This window comes from Choloepus didactylus, chromosome 15, assembly GCF_015220235.1.
Source record: "Choloepus didactylus isolate mChoDid1 chromosome 15, mChoDid1.pri, whole genome shotgun sequence".
NCBI classification, from domain to species: Eukaryota; Metazoa; Chordata; class Mammalia; order Pilosa; family Megalonychidae; genus Choloepus; species Choloepus didactylus.
Window position 1 is genome coordinate 35,687,567 of NC_051321.1, and position 16,747 is coordinate 35,704,313.

The following is a 16,747-nucleotide window of genomic DNA, read 5'->3' on the forward strand; positions in this document are numbered from 1 at the left end:
CAGCAGAGCCACAGACCCTGGAAACAGAGGTGTGGTGGTAGTTGATTTGCTAATAGCTCCAATTACTGACCTTGCTGAGTTATGCCTATTGCCTTACAGCACTCTGACTCTGACTCAGCTGTGTAGTTTGCTTTGGCTAATGAAATGTTAGCAATGTGTTCTTGCAAGCAGAGGCTTGGAAAGTGCATATGTGTTTCCATTCCTTGCATGATTGGGCTTGTTGGTCATACACCTCTACCAAGCCATGAGAATATGCCTGGGCCAGCCTGCTAGCAGGATATACAAAACACCTGACAGAGAGCTCAGTCATCTCATTCACCCCGGCCATCCCAGTCAAGGCCATCCTAGATCAGCCAACAGCAAGCCAACCTCCTCACAACCATGAAAGAATCCACCTCTGACAGGCAACCTCCCCACTGAGCCCAGCCTAAATCATCGACCCACCTCAAACTAAATAAATTTTTGTTGGTGTAAGCCTCTGATTTTGGGGTGCTTTTTGGAAGCATTATTGTGACAATAGAAAACTGATACAAGAGACAAAGCAAAACAGGCAGCCTCCAAGCACCAGGCAAGAATCGGTCATCCAGAGACCCTGGGCTCTTAGGGGGTAGAAACAAGACTGGAGGCCAGAGCACCAGCAAGACAAGAACACTGACACCAAGGCAGCTTCGTCCTCACAATGTATCCCTGATCTTCCCTAAGTCCTGCCCTCTACCCTGCCCTAAGTCAAGGTCATTGGTGTACTTGCCTAATTCCCATATTAGGTTTTATATGTCTTGACTTATCCATCACTCTCTATCCTTTTCTCCCATGGGTGCCAGGAAACACACAGAACTGAGGCCTAGAAGCCTGTGGTCTGGTCTTGACTCTGCCAGGACTAACCGTGTGACCTTGGGCAGCTCACTCCACATGGGTGATACTCAGTGTCATTGTCCGTAAAGTGAGGTTTGGGGCCAGATGATATCTAGGGTCCCTCCAACTTTGATATTCTAGGGTTCCTTGTCATTAGTGAGCCCAAACCTTTAGGTCCTTGCAGGCATTTTCCCTTTGCCCTCCACTCTCCAGTTGTTTTCTGTACGCAGTCTGTATGCAGTTTGTTACAGCTACCCGAGGAATAAAGCATTACAAACCAATGCATTTCTGGTGTCATCTATTATCAGCGTTCTCTCATCATCTATTAGGAAGAAACATTTCCCCTTATCTTTCTCTTGTTCCTCGTGTATTTTAAAGGATGTTTTTCTATTTCCTTTCATGTGTTTTGCAGGTTGCATCTTATTTCTTTCTTTGATTTTTCTCTTCTCAAGCCTATAAATTCTGGCTATTTCTTTGTTCTCTTCTTGGGCAATTGGGCCAAGTTTCCTGTTTTTGACTTTCCAACTGGCAGATCTGTTCCCTCTGCAGCTTTTTGTCTAGCCAATGAGGTTTCTTCTTCATCACTTTCCAATCTTCGTGTTCGACTTTTGTTTTTTTTTCCCACAGGCCTTTAATTAAGTCTGCACTCTGGAGAGCTGGTTGCTAGTCACAGCTCTGACACTTAAATGAGTGACTCTGGGCAGATCACTCAGCATCTCAGAGCCTCAGTTTCCTCACCTGTAAAATTAGGTAGTAACACCTTCCCTTACTACCTGCCAGAGTTGTTTTGAAGCTCCGAGGAAAAGACAGCAAGACTGACTTTGATGAACTGCAGAGTATTATATAAAGAGATGGATTATTGTGTTTGTGGATACCCTTATAAAGGTGAGCTCTGAGGGTAAAACCAGGAACCAGAACTGATTTTTGTGCCCAAGAGCCCACTGAGTAATGCTGCCCACCCCCCACCGCACCCCCCCCACCATGCTCTGCTTTCCACAGCCTCTCCACTTCCCTCTCGGAAGACAGAAACATGTAGGGAAACATTGGCCTGCACCAGTGCATCTCTACTATAGGGGTCCAGAGTAGTTAAGATTTTTGATTGTCCAGCCAGAGTCCCCATCACTTTTCTCCCGGTTCCTCAGGGAGTTCCTCCTTCAGTTCAGGTGGTACCATTTGAGCTATCTTTCTCATGCCCTGTACACCTTCTGCTCCCACAGGGGAGGCCATGCAACTTGGACAGCCAATCAGAGTATGTACATGTGACCCAAGCAGGGCCAGTCAGAATCTCCTCCTTGATTAATAGATGGAAGTTGAAAGACAGAAGGTGCTTTTCTGCAAGGGTTGCTAATCAGGGATACTTTTCTGCAACGGTTGCTAATCAGGGAGAATGTGATTCTGGGACTCCTGGCAGCCATCTTGCCATCATGCGATGAGAGCCAGCCTTCAGAATAATGCAAAGCAGAGAATGAGGGCTGGAGAAAGGGACAGAGTCATAATGACATCATGTGATAAACAACCCCCCACCCCACCCCAGATTCAGCCATATCTGAAGCTAGATCTATATCTAGATTTCCTAGTCTTGTGAGGTAATTACCTTTCTGATTAGGCTAATTTGAATTGAAGGAACTATTATCCTACTAAATATACCTCACACACTCAAATAGTTCTGGAGCCTCTCTACTCCCCCTCACCACCAGTTGGTTCTGTCCCAGGGCCAAGATAGCAAGGGGAAAAAAGGAGCTGGTCTTTCTTCTTGTAAGCTCAGCAAGCAAGCTGGGTGCAGACTGGAATGTTCCTTCCTCCCTTTGTGGCCTTATGGGGGGCATCATGAGGATGTGTAAAGAATGGAGGGAGGCAGATATGGACCTCAATCCCACGACACTACATATAAGCCATGTTGTTTTTGACCCTTACCCTCTCTGTCTTGCAGAACTATTTAGAAATAATGAATGTAAAGTGCCTGGCTTATAGCAGGTACTCAATAAATGGTACCTATTATAAAAGATTTTCTAATCCTCCTTAATTCAACTTTCTAAACTGAAATTGTTGTTTTTTTTGGGGGGGGGGGGCTCCCTTTCCTGTTTTTCTTGAAAACCTATGTTGTAATAGTTTCTGGTCCTTTACTCTAAGCTTATCTTCAACATTAAAATGCCTAAAAATTCTTCCCTACTGTATCTGGATGTTGTGCGAACATATAGCCCCTCGGTGAATGTGGGATGAATGAATCAGTGAACCCAGATCTGAAAAGTGCATTAACCTCATTATGTCTCTACCTTCAGCACCCTGGAGCTGTCCACAGTGCTCTCTGGAACTGGGGAGTAGAGCCAGAATTTGGAACTTAAACATGGATCATCTAGCAGACTTCTTTAACTATTTCAAGTATATTGTCTGATTTCTAAAACCTGGAAATAGGCTCCTCAGTAACAGGAAATTTTTCATATGTTTTATTTATTCCCTATTCATCTATTCATTCATTCATCCATCAAAACTTTATTCAAGTTACTGAGCTAGGAAGATATCTATTGTCCTCAAAGAACACAGGCTCCAAAAAAGTAAAACTTAAAAAAATAAAAACAAAAGAAACTTTCCTCCACAGATTCTAGAACATTTCTAGGCACACAATGTCTGTTCCATGGGAATAAAACCAGAATCACTTGATATTAAAGCTGGAAAAGCCCTTAGACCGTAGATATCATGCATACCACGCACCGCATCCCACCCACCCCCACCACAGTTTTATTTATAGATGAAGAAACTGATGCCACATGACACCTGAGGGCATATCTCTGGTTAGTTACTTATTTTTCAACCAATTCTATGGGGTCATATTCAAGTATTAAGACTCCCATCTTTGGAGTTCTAAAGAGCAGCTCAAAGTCTTCTCTAATCTTCTCTGGCTAAGAGGCCTCTGGCCCCCATTTCCTTGGATTTACATTGCTCTTTCATTGCATCCTCTCTATGAGACTGTCTCTGCTTTGCTTCTCCTTATTTGTGTTCAAGACCATGCCACTGCCCCTTTGCCTTTTTCATGTTTTTACCTGGTCTCTCAGATTGTTCTGGCTGCAGAGCGGGCCCAGAGTTTCAATCATACACAACACATCATGATCATCAGCACAGTCAGGAACTCCTCTGGGGGAGGATGTTTTGCAGGTTGCCTCTGGGATGCCGGGACCACTCTGTCAGAACGTACTGTCCATATCACCTTTAGATGTAGAAGTATCCACGAGTATCCTTTCCCTGCTTAGAGCACAAAACCACTCCAACCTCTTCAATAGTTCTGGAGCCTCTGCTCACCTCACCACCAGTAGGTTCTGTCCAAGGGCCGAAAGAGCAATGGGACACTTCAAGGAGGAAAGGGAGCAAAGGAGTTGGTCTTTCTATGAGCTCACCAAGCACGTTGTGTGCAGACTGCAATGTTCCTTCCTCCCAAGGTGGCCTTACAGGCGCATCACAAGGATGTAAAAAGAACTCATTCAGTGAAGGGTCATTCAAACCTGGAACATTTATCTGACCCATGGGAGACAGAGATCACCTGGTGGAGTCAGATAAATGGAACTTGGGTCAATTTTCAATACCCCTTCAGACTCACAGAAATCACCCAATTTTCTTCCACTCTACCACCCCAAGACTAGTATGGCTAGAGCCCTTTTTACATGGATACATCACCCTCATCTCCTTCTACCCATTTCTGGCAAGGGCTTCCTGAAGGAGAACTGTATATGGGGAAGAGGAGGGCAAAGGAGATGAGAAGGATGCATATGTTCACTGGCTAACTGATTACTGGCTTTCTACCCTACCAAACTGTAAGCTCCATGAGGACAGAAAGGAAGTCTGTTTGGTTCAGGTATACACAGCCCCTGGCACATAGCAAGTGTTCAATATAGACTCATTGAATGAGAAGGTAAATAAAAACTGAAAAAGAGAAACCAGAGAGGCAGGCAGAGAAGAGGCACTTACTTCCCTGCTCACATGTCTCCATCTCATAGCTAATGGAATGGGATGGAGGAGAGGGCAGTCTGTCCTTGGAGGCCTGTCCAAGGCGCTCACTTGCTCCTATTTCTCACCCTGGGGCCAGGGTTGCATCTTGTGATTTCTGATCCAAGGCTGACATTACTCCTCCGGGGAAGACACACTGGGCGGCTGACTCTCTCTCCTTATCCTTGTTCAATCAGCTGTAACTGCGACAGATGGCAGCCAGGGAGGGCTGCACATGAAAAGGGGTAGAGGCAGTGAAAAGACCATGGCAGGAAGAAACAAGCTGCCTTGGGGCTTCAGATTCAGGTCACTTCTGGGTTCTGAACAGGCAAGATGGACAAATTCTTCTTTGGTCTCTCAACACAGGCTGAGCTCATGCAGTGAGCATTCTGGGGACAAAGGTGTTCTGGCCAGTCCGTGGCAGCCTATGTGCGAGGCACTTTAGACAAGGTTCTTAGGGGAGGGGCCTGGATGCCAGAAGTTATCTCAGCTTCTTTAGAAATACCTGCAAGTGCTGTGTCTCTGCATGCCTTGGCTTGACAATCTAAGCCTCCATTATTTGACCTTCAAACTACTTTACCATCCTCATGGCCCATTACACTCCCTCTATGTCTCATGGCATTCGCCACATGTCCTCTTTGATTTTTCAGGGAATTTAATTAGCAACCTACAGTTCATATGAGGAGTCAATGTGCAAGAATAGCCATACTATTTTGAAAAAGAACAAAGAAAAAGGCTCATCCTACCAGATGTCAAGACACATTACAAAGCTATATGAATCTAAATAATGTGTACTGTCTCAGGTACAGAAAAATAGGACAATGAAACAGAAGAGAATCCAGAAATAGACCCAAGTATTTAAGAGAATTTGGTGTATGAGAAAGGTGTTATTTTTAATTAGTAAGGAAAGGATTGACAAATCATTAAATGATTTGGGGACAACTAACCACCCACATGGAGAAAAATAAAGTTAGATCCCTACCTCACACTACATAAAATATATTATAGATGGGTGAAAGATTTTTAAATACCCTCCATTATACTGCTTACATTTCTTGAAACAGAACATGGCACTTTCACATCTCCCTGTCTTTGCTTACATTGTTCCCTCTGTCTAGAATATTTCAAGTCTTAACTCTGTTCCTCTCCTCCAAAAAAAATTTCTCCCCTGAAGGCCCAGAAAAAATGCACCTCCACATTGAAGACCTCTCTAGTCTGCCAATTGGATTGGAAGCTCCTCAAGGACAGGGCCTATACCATATTTCTTTGCATCTATCCACAGGATCTGGGAAAGTGCCTTTCAAGCAGAAAGGGCTCTGTAAATATATTCTGATGGAGTTTGATTATGGTGAGGATGATGATGACAGTGTGCTAATGATGAAGAAGCTTACTGAATGCTCTGAGAAATGGCATAGGTATCTCATGATTTGCAAATGGAAGAGCCTTCATCAAGCTCCCTAATTAGATCAAGAATCAGTACTCCAAGTACAGTTTCTTTTCTGTTTTGGAACCCAGACATTAATGTGATACTTGTCAATAAAGGCCATCCAAGATCTTCAATGGCCTATACTCATGAAGGTTAATGGTTATTTGGAAATAAGTAGTAAAATCATAGGAATCAAATCAACAAAAAGCCTTACAATTAATAAATTAATTAAGAAGCATTTATTTAGCTTCTTCCAAATGCTAGACTCTGTGGAAGATACAAAGAGCTAAATTCAATGTAACCACTTAACAAAGGATGTATGGCAGTCTGTGCTAAGTGCTACTTCCATGATTAAGAACATAGGCTTTGAAATCATAAACACATAGGTCTAAATTCTGACTCTGCCACCTACTCTCTGTGTAGTTTTAAGTGAATTATTTTACCTATCTAAACCTGTATTTTCTCATCTGTAAAACGTGGATAATAAAAGTATTTATTTTATAAGAGTATCATGACAAGCAAGTGGAATTGTATATGTAAAGCACTTAGCATAGTGACAGACACAAGGAAACACTCACTGAATGCTATTAGAACTTTTTTGTTGTGGTAGAATAGCAGTTTCCAAACTATGAGAAACAAACCCTAGTGCAGCTCTGGAATTATTATAAGGGAACCCCAAATCAGCATGACTACTGAGAAAAATCTATAGAATGAATAAATGACATGCCTCTCACACATGTCTTACTATTTTTCAAAATGATATAAATGCAGTTGTAATGGAAAAAAAAAAAAAAGACCATCCAGTGTAAGACAAGGAAAAAATGTCATTATTCACTTTATCACTTGATATTTTCCCAAATTTTAAGCTAAAAAAAAAAAAAAATTAATCCAAAGACACCTTGAAGGTTTTGCTTCCTTTTTCCTTGGAAAACTTAGAAACATGTGTATGAATGGTGGGCAAATGATTCCAAAAGAACATTCTTGGTGTAAGAGTTTTGAGAGAAAACCCCAAAGTTAGGGATTTGAGCTGGAGGTTGTGCCTTCCTGCTGCCACTTTCCCTTCCTCGGTAATCTCTCACAGAGGGGACCCGAGTAACCAGGGCCTTTCCTGATGTTGGTGCCCAGCCCTGGGTGACTGTACCACAGCTAACCTTCCCAGTTTTCCCGTAACTGTCATTACAGAAGGAGAAGAAGTCCCAGAGCAGAAACGGGTAAACCTGGGGAAGGTGCTGTTGACCAGAGACCCAAGAAAAGGTTAAAGGGCCACTTCTTAGTAGAGCATAAGGGCTTTGGAGTTGTGAAAGACAACATTAAGATTGATTTCCCCGCAAAGTGCCTTTTTCGTAAATGCTATCTTTGGGTGTTTAAGTGGATAATCTTTATTTTCAGGAACTTTTCTGAGGGAACTGGACTTGGGTCTTTTAAATGCTGAAGTTTCATTTATGGAAGCCCCTGCTGATCTCTGTGGCCCAACATTTCAGTCTCTTCTAAAGTTATTTCCAACTTTAGCTTTCCCAACTAAAAAAATCCAGGCATTTACTGGGAGATGTGGCTGTGAGGGGATATAGAGAGAGCAGAAGTCAGTCCAAAGAGACTGTAGTCATGTCATAAGGCAAGACCCAGCCTTATGGGTCTATAGTCCAGCCCTGGACTATATTTCATTCCATTCAAACCCAGAGGGAGGGAGGGAGAGAGAGGAGAGAGCAAGGAAGGGAGGGAGGGAGGCAGAGAAAGAAAGAGATTGAGAGAGAGAGAAAATACGTAGAGTTTCACTTTATCATCAGTTCCCAGAATTACAGGATCCACAAGCCACTGGAGGTCAGAGAGGGAAGACTCTTTCCTAAGGCCAAGGAATGAAGGTCTGGAAGAGATGGGATTAGAATCTATGTCTCCTGGCTTATCAATGACACCCTCTGAATCTGCCTTGTGGCCCTTTCCCACAGTGGAACCATGGCAAGGGGGAGCAAGAAGCCAGGAACCCAAAAGCTAAAGGTAGGAAAAGAAGAGCTATGCTGACTCACCTTCTGGCATGTAGCCCTCAACTGGCGCTAGAGGAAAGATTCAGGGACATCATAGGATGAAAAAGGAAGGAGACAATAGGATTTCCTATGGGATGTGGTTAGAAATTCTAAACAGGACACAATTGATTGCTGGTCCCCAGCAATACCTGAGGCTTGGGCTTATTGAATGTTCAACTTACCTCCGCCATGGAGATACTCTACCCCTGCCTCTGTTCAGGAACATTACATGCAGATGTGGAGACCTGAGGAACAGATTCAAGGAGTCAGGTGATGAAAGAATAAGTGTCTCTTGGCTCAGAAGTGTCTGGGTATCAGGTGTCCTGAGCTGGTTTGAAACGTAACATTGTCTCTTCTGGTCAGTGGATGGGAGTGACTCAACCAGCTGGATTTACCTTGGAAGAGGAGACACCTGGGCAAGGGCTGCTCCCTGGGACAACCCCTTCATGTGGGTCAATCCAGGATATATTGAGATGCCTCTCAAGCCCGTAACTTCCCTTTCTCACTCAAGTTAGTTCACTCTGTAAAAGGCAGAGTTGGAGAAGGGGCACTCACAGCTTCTGCCACCAAATAAAAAAGTTTCAGAAGAATGACGAAAATGAGAACATTGTCTCTTTTACCCTTCTGGGTCCAGCCTTCTGGGAAGGCACCCAATATTCTCACCTCTGCCCGTACCATCTTGCCCCCTTTGAATGGGCCTGACCTCGTCAATAAATGCCAAACCATAAGTATCAATTCTCATCCCCCAAATCCATCTAGTCACTTCCCATTTTCCAGTTTTGACCTCGGATATGCGTTCTTGCTTCTCTTGATTTTCTGACATCTATATGGTTTCACATTTCATTTCCAAATGCTAATTAACATCAGCTCTCCCCACCCCATCCCTTGTTGATGATTATTGTGGGTATTGTTCCCTAGATCAACCTCTGCTGTCATCCGCATACCCCATTCTGCTATTTTCCCCTAAGGCCCTTGCACAGTGACTCAGTAAAGAGACTTATCTATTCAGCTTGTCGTTTCACTAGGGGGGCAGGACAGACCAGCTTCGTGCTCAGGACAACCTTGCTTTAAGGGAACTCTCTCAGGGCCTTTCTCTTCAGCTGCTACAGCCCAGTACTGAAGTTCTACTGTGCTAGATGCCTAGGATACAAAGATGAGTAAGAGAAAATCCCTGCATTCAGGAAGCTTACAGTCTGGTGAGAGATAAGGAGCCAAAAAACAAGCAAAATGTATTAGCCAATATTCAGTTTCAAGCAATAGGCTCAGATAAAAGAAAAGGGGTGGAGACAGAAGAAAAGTTGAGGGGTAAACTGGCTTCAAGCATAACGTGATCCAGGGCCTAAAATGATGTCCTGAGGAACATATTCCTCTCCTCCCTCCATTCTTCTTTCCCCTGCCTTGGCTTTATTCTCAGGCAGGCTCTCTCTGTGTTATGTCTCCACCCCCACTAGATGCTCCAGCCTTGCAACCTACTAGCTTAGCAACCCCAAGGAAAGAATACAGCTCTGTCCCAATTGCTCCAGCACATGTCTAGGGTAGGATTCCTACTGGCTTGATTTGAGTCACATGCCTATCCTTGAACCAATTACTGTGGCCAGGTGAATGTAGTGTGCTCTGATTGGTTAAGCTTAGGTCACGTGTCTACTCAAACTGGACTAACAGTGGAGAAGGAATGGTTACTCAAAAGAAAATTGAGATGCTGTTTCCAGAAAAAAGATGCTGAGCAGGCAAAAACAATAAATATCCACTCTACAACCAAACCATCCCTTCTTTGTCACCTGTACCCTTCCAGCTTTTCCAGGCCATCAGCTGGCTAGATTGAAACCTAAAATGACTGCAGAGACATTATGCACTGCTGCATGTGCTCCTTAATGGAAGGCCCAATGCCTGAACCTCTACGAGTTACTGATAGTGAACAATCACAACCCCCAAAGTGTGTGCAGACTAAGGAAAGAACAACTCTCAGGAGCCTCTCAAAAACCACACCCATCAGCAGCTCTTCCTCTGATTCTCAAAGAGCCGGCCCTAGCTAATGCCACACTACTCATATGTAACACTATTTTAATTGCATCACTTAAAGGCAAACACAGCTGTTTGCACAATAGAGGCTGAAGTTTTTCATCACAGGGTGTTTGTGTATTTGTGTGCATGTCTGAGTCTTATTTCAAGCACAAGCGGCCCAGCTTGAATCATTAAAAGACTTCATCACTTGCAGTTTACAAATATACTCCCTCCATCTTCCACCCACCTCCGTCCACCCTTGAGATTTTGAAAGCATTCTGCAGGGATTAAAAAAGAGCCACCGTTCTTTCAAAGACTTCTAGAACAGGGTTAAGCTCTGCACCATGTTTCAATAAAACACATAGGTTAGCCAACTAAACCATTTGGCCTACATCGATTGTCACAACTGCCATGACTTTGGCAATGTTCTGCCAAGGAATGACTCAACATTGTCAAGAATTCAGGAGCAGCTAAAAAAAAAATTAACAGAGGTCTACCTACCAGCCAAGGATGATTCACTCAACCCGGAAAATAATATGCTGGCAATAAAAGTCAATGGGCTACAGGCACGATGTTCCTGAGGCCATATTCTCCCCCAACACTGAAACTGACACCCCTCAGACTTTCTATAATCAGGTGGCCGGAGGAGTCCATGCTGCACCCTGGCCTCTCCCTCTGGAGACTATGCAAAGGAATCAGCATCCTCAGGCAGCACCCAGAATAGAAAACTCTCAGGTTTCAGATCCATGTTACTTGTTGGCTTTCCGACTTATTTGCTCTGTAACTATAGGCAAGCCTCAGACTCCATGTATGTAACATAGGGATGATAAAAACAATCTCCATTTGGCTGTGATAAGCTAACAAATATTTATTGAGTACCTACTTAGCACCAGACCGTGGAGATGTAGCAGGGGACCAGGTACGTTATTTAACTGATGTAATAGTGTATGCAAAGTAGTTCCCCGTAGGAAATGATAGTTATTATTTAGGATGGAGACTTGGGGTTAAGAGATTCCAAAACCTTACCCCTTTTGGGGGGGTGAGGTGGAGGCTGGGGGTGAGGGAGAACGGAAGAGGACCCCAAATAACTTGAGGAAGTGGGTTGAGCTGAAGTTCTCCCTCAACAGGAAAAATAGTTTGTTAATAAACCATTAGTGATTGCTGGCTTTTAAGTAGGAAAAGTCTTCTCCAAGGCTTAGTTGGGGTAATCACAACCCTCTTAACCTCAAAACAATGCTAACAGTGGTAGATGTTGCCCTCATTTCACCAATAAAGGAGCTATGGCTCAGAGAGGTTAAGTGCCTTGCTCAAGGTCACACAGCTGGTAAGTTACGGAACAGGGACCCGTACCTGAGACTGTCCAGTGCCAACGTCTATGCTGTTAATCCCTGCACCGTAGCACCTACCTCTCCAGTGCCTGAGAAAGGACGAGAAGCCCTCAAGCTCTAAGGAAGCAGCTCTTTTCCTGAGATCCACGTAGCTGCTGGAGACACTGAGCCCAAAGGTTCCTCTAAACCGTGTTCATTTAACAAATATTTATCAAATGCCAGGCACTGTCTTGGCTTTGGGGATACAGCAACAAAGAAGATAGACAAACATCCCTGCCCTCATGAAACATAATCCTAGTGAGGAAAACAGGCAATGCACAATCAATAAGAAAAATACGTTGGCTAGTGATAAGAGTTGGGGGGGAAATGAAGTGGGGAAGGAGGCCATGGAGTGTTGGGTGGAAAGTTGCTATCTTAGACGGGGTGACCAGGGAAGGTCTCAGAGAGAAGGAAGTAAGCCAAGTGGCTCTCTAGAGGAAGAAAAGAGAGTGAGAGTCCACTGAAAGGTACTCTGGGCATGCCAAGCCAGACGGGGCACGGCTGCCGTGAGAGCCCGCCTCACAGATCTCCAACTGCGGGAAGCGGAGTGACCACGGGCCCCAGTGCTGGGCCTGGGAACGCATCGCCAGGTTTGCATGGAGCCCACACCTTCCACAGGCTGCTCTGCAGCAGAGATACAAACACAGGCCTGTTCCTGGGAGCCTTCAGGCTCCTCCGACAGCCAGCTTTGGCTCAAGAACTCCCTGGGGGCCGCCTTGAACCTTCCTTAGACCGCAGGGCAGTCGAGCCTGCTCTCACCCGCCCTTCCCACTCTCCTTCCCTTAGAGTCAGGCTTGCATCACAGTCTGACGGCTCTTGCAGTCTTCTCTAGCTCCCACCCCATCTTCTCTCATGCAAGTATTTCCTTTAAAAAATCTGTGCTCCTTTAGTCCTGTGTTGACCTCCACTTCAGACTAACACAGGGGTGGAGGCAGAAAAGTAAAAACAGAAGAGGGGGTGGGGGTTTCCAGCAGGCTATGCTCACTGAGCTCATCTTGAGTTATCTCAGGTTGGAGGGTCCCTGCTCTGCAAATTCATCCATTCTAGGCTTTTGCACTTTCTGTTCCTGATTTCTTTTTGTAATTTACTAGTGGAGCTCTTTTTAAATAAACACAACAGCAAAAACTCCAGTGTTGCCTTAGCTAGCCGAAGGGGGGAAGGCATTCAGCCATATCCCGACACACAGTAGAAGTGCTGATGGGGCCAGATGTGGTGATGGCAGCAGCCAGCCCAGGGGGAGACGGAGGAAGACAGTGCTGGGGGCCATCCGAAGTGAAGAGTGGGGAGGAAAGTGCAGGAGCCCTTGGGATTAGCTGGGGCAGCTCCCAGGCTGGGGTTTCAGTGGTGATGCGGTGGGGTGGGTTGGTGTGTGGGCAGTTCTGAAGTGGGAAAGAAGGGCCCAGGACATGAAAACCCTTTGCAGGGTTCCGCAAGGTCTAGCCTAGGCTCATTGACTTCGTTTCCCTGTTGGTATTGCAGCCAAGTGAGTCATTTCCGGCTGTTCTGCAAACATCAGCTCCAATCGATGACATCAGACTCGTTTCTTTGCCCCGTTTGTTTTCAGCAGCCTGTCCCTGGCGGTCCCCCACGCTGACTCGCTGCCTAGGCAGCTGTGCTCTCCGGGCTCCCTGTTGGGGTACAGCAGAGACCTCCAGCCGAGCAGCAATCACAAGTTCAGGCCTTTAATCTCTTGCTTAGAGGGATAAAACCCTGGGTTCCCCTCCCTGAGCAGATTATAGGCATTTACTGTACAAGCAGCAGACAGCCTTCCTTTCCCCTGTTCTGTCTTTGCTCTTGAGAGTAGCACTTCTGGGTTAAGCCAGACCTTCCCTCATTCACAGGCATTCCTGAGAACTTTGTAAGCCCCAGGAGCTGAAGGGAAGGCTGGCATGTAGGTTTCTTGGAGGAAGAGACCCAGCAAAAAGCAAAGGGCCATGCTTGGTATTCTCACGTAAAGGCTCAGGATTAGGTCTGCTCTAGGATTAAGCCTTGCGATGGCCAGATGTCCTGAGCCAAACCAGAGCACCTGGTCCTGTCCTCACCCAGACAGTCTTAAGGAGTGCCGTCTATCCATTTACCCATCTATCCACACTTATTCAGCAAATCTTGTGGAGCCCCTAAAATATGCCCAGCACTCCGCAATGCATGGAGGACACACAGGGTCCTGCTCCCCGGTAGCTCTGCAGAACAACAGAAGGGGAGTCCGAGCAAACAGCCCATGGTCACTGCTCATTTATCCAAACTGAAATGGCCTTCAAGTCCTGGAAAACAGCTTGCTGGCATGTGTGATCTGGGGAGCGAGTGCCACTTGCTTCCCCAGATATAATGCTTTCCTTCAAGTGCTGGTTTCTCACCCTGTTTGACAACACCAGGCAATGGAGTTCAGCCACAGCAAAAGGGGACTGTTCCAGATGGAGGACTACTGACTCACAAAAAAAGCAATCTCAGCCAAGGTGGAAAAGTGAGAAGAACAGAAACTAAAAGTATTAATTGCAGGGTGGGGGTGGTAGTTACCTCACTAGAATACAAGCTCCACGTGGACAGGGAATTTAGCCACTGTCCATGGATGAATTTTGTTCACTGCTATATCCTCAATTTCTGGCACATAGCAGATGGTCAATAAATAGTTGTTGAATGAATGAATATTGAATACATTGACAAGAGGGATGCAGTTTTAATATTAAGACCAGGGGCTATCGTGTATTATTCATTAAAAACAGGAAAGAGAAAAAAAAGAGGGAGGAGATGCAGGAAGGACAGTCACCCACAGAGGCATGGAAAGGGGAGGGGAAAGTGCAACCGATGACTGAGGAAGGGCCACATTTCTCTCTTACTTTCCTTGCTGATCTGTGCCCCCTGTTCATGGCATCTCCCCTGCTACCCAAACACTTGCCAAAATCTGCCATCACAACCCCAGGTTATTGATATTTCAAGACCCTAGATCCTTCCAAGGCTAATGCCACCCAGCCTGGGAGATCTGTGTGCAGTGGAGAGAGCACTAGGCTAGGATGAAGGCCAACCTGGATGATCTCCTGCCATCCTCAGTGCAGCCTTTCAAGGTGAGCATTATCATCCCTGCTCTTCCGATGGGGAAAATTGAGGCTCTGAGGGTTAGGTGAGACATTCAAGGCCACACAATTAATAAGCATTAGACTTGGAATTTAATTCCAGGTCTCACTTGAAACCTAGTTCTAGTTTTAGCTTTGGCACTACCTATGGGAACCTGGCCAAGCCATTTCACCTGTTTGGGCCCCAATGTCCTCATCAGTAAAATGAGGAGCTCATGGAACACCCACCTAGTGCAGTCCCACTTCCAGGCCTGACTTTCCATCCAGACAGTCCCCCATCAGTCCTTCTTTCTGCTGCCTAGATACCCCACCTCTCTCTGCGTCTTGGACCACCATCCAGCAAACAGTGAGCCCAGCAATTCCACCACACCCCACCTCCCCCAGGCTGAGATGGTCTGAATCCTAGAGCTACTGGCCACTGTCACCTCACTTTCTTCCACTCTCCCTCCTCCACTGAAACAACTTCCTCTCTCTATCCTTTAAACTCTCATCAACCAGGAACAGCCTCTCCCTCTAGAAGCTTACTAGCTCAGATTGAGTAAAATGCCTGGGGAGAGGGTGTGCCCTTCTCAAAGTTGTTGGCCAACAGACAGATACTCAGTTGAATCTGGTGCTGCAAATCATGGGAAGTGAACAGGAAGGGTCAATCTTAGAAACATGGCCAAGGCCACCCATTCCTCTTCACTCTTTTTGCTTGTGCCCCGTGTTCTTGGACCTGGAGTTTGGTCTTCTCTGAAGCGCAGTGCAGCACCCATTTACAACAGACACCACAGCCATGAGGCAGGATGGGGTAGAGGGCAAAGGAGCGCAGAGATGGGAAATCCACAGCAAGTGGCTGGCAGAGGCTGGCCATGATTGATGGCTGGCATTGGGAGCTGGCCATGGCACCTGGGCAAATGTGTTGGCAAACAGGTCAGTGCTTTGGCACATCTTCTTCTCCTGGGATTTAGGTCAAGTACTGGACTCCTCTGAGGGAAATCTCTTAGGGGTGGGGGGAGTGTGGGTGGTAGTGCTGGGCCTTGGAGAAGCAGATCTCTAGCCACCAGCTCTAGCAGAATCATAGGCTGCACATCACCCCAGACACTTAGAGCTGCTCAACCAGTGGTGATAAATGATGATGCCTTTCATTGGGCAATGCTCAGTGTTGACAATGCCCTCGCACCTGGGCTCACTTAATCCTTACAATCATTCCGTAAGAAAGTAAGGCATGAACAGTCCCCATTTACAGATAAGGAAACAGAGGCCAGATAGCACTGTTCAAGTCAGCGATATCTAAATCCTGTCTTGGCCCAGGAACCCCTCCTCCCAACAAGAACCTTGAGGTGGATATATATGCAAATGAGGCAGGGCCAGGGACAGGGTGCTTTCCTCTTGGGGAGCAGCAGGGTGCAGGGGTCATGTGATGAACTCTGGAGCCAGATGTCCTGGGTCTGTATGCTGGCACCACCACTTACTAGCTATGAGACCTTGGGCAGTTCATTTGCTTCCCCTTCTCATTCCTCAATTTCCTTCTCTCTTAGAGGGGCATACTATAATAATAACATTTATAGGATAGGTTTTGGGAAGAATTAAATGCATTTAACACTTGCAAAACACAGCACCACTCCAGGCATGTAGTAAGCTCTTATCTCCAGGATTAGCTGGGGCTTTGAGCTCCTGTCCCAATAGACTCTCTTTCCTGAGTTTGCTGGGCTTCAGTAGCCTTGTACCAAAGGAGACCATGTATCCTCTCAACACCCAAACTCCAGCCTCAGGTGTGATGCCTCTAGGGGATGCAAGGCCACGCCAAGCCAGAGGAGAGAGAGAGAGCAAGAGTGGGGGCTGCTCCCAGAGCCTAGAGTGACGCTGGCCTAAGCCTCCTCCCTAGGTCTCCTTATGTCTGGAGAGTGACCCCAAGTGTGACTGTCTCAGGGACAAATAAAAGAAGGAAAGAGAGAACAGCTTCTTCTTACAAGAATTACTGGTGCTGGACTACAACCAACTTACCGCCCTCAGGCGTGAGAAAGTGAGGTGACCAGGACCAGGGACCATTCTAGTGTC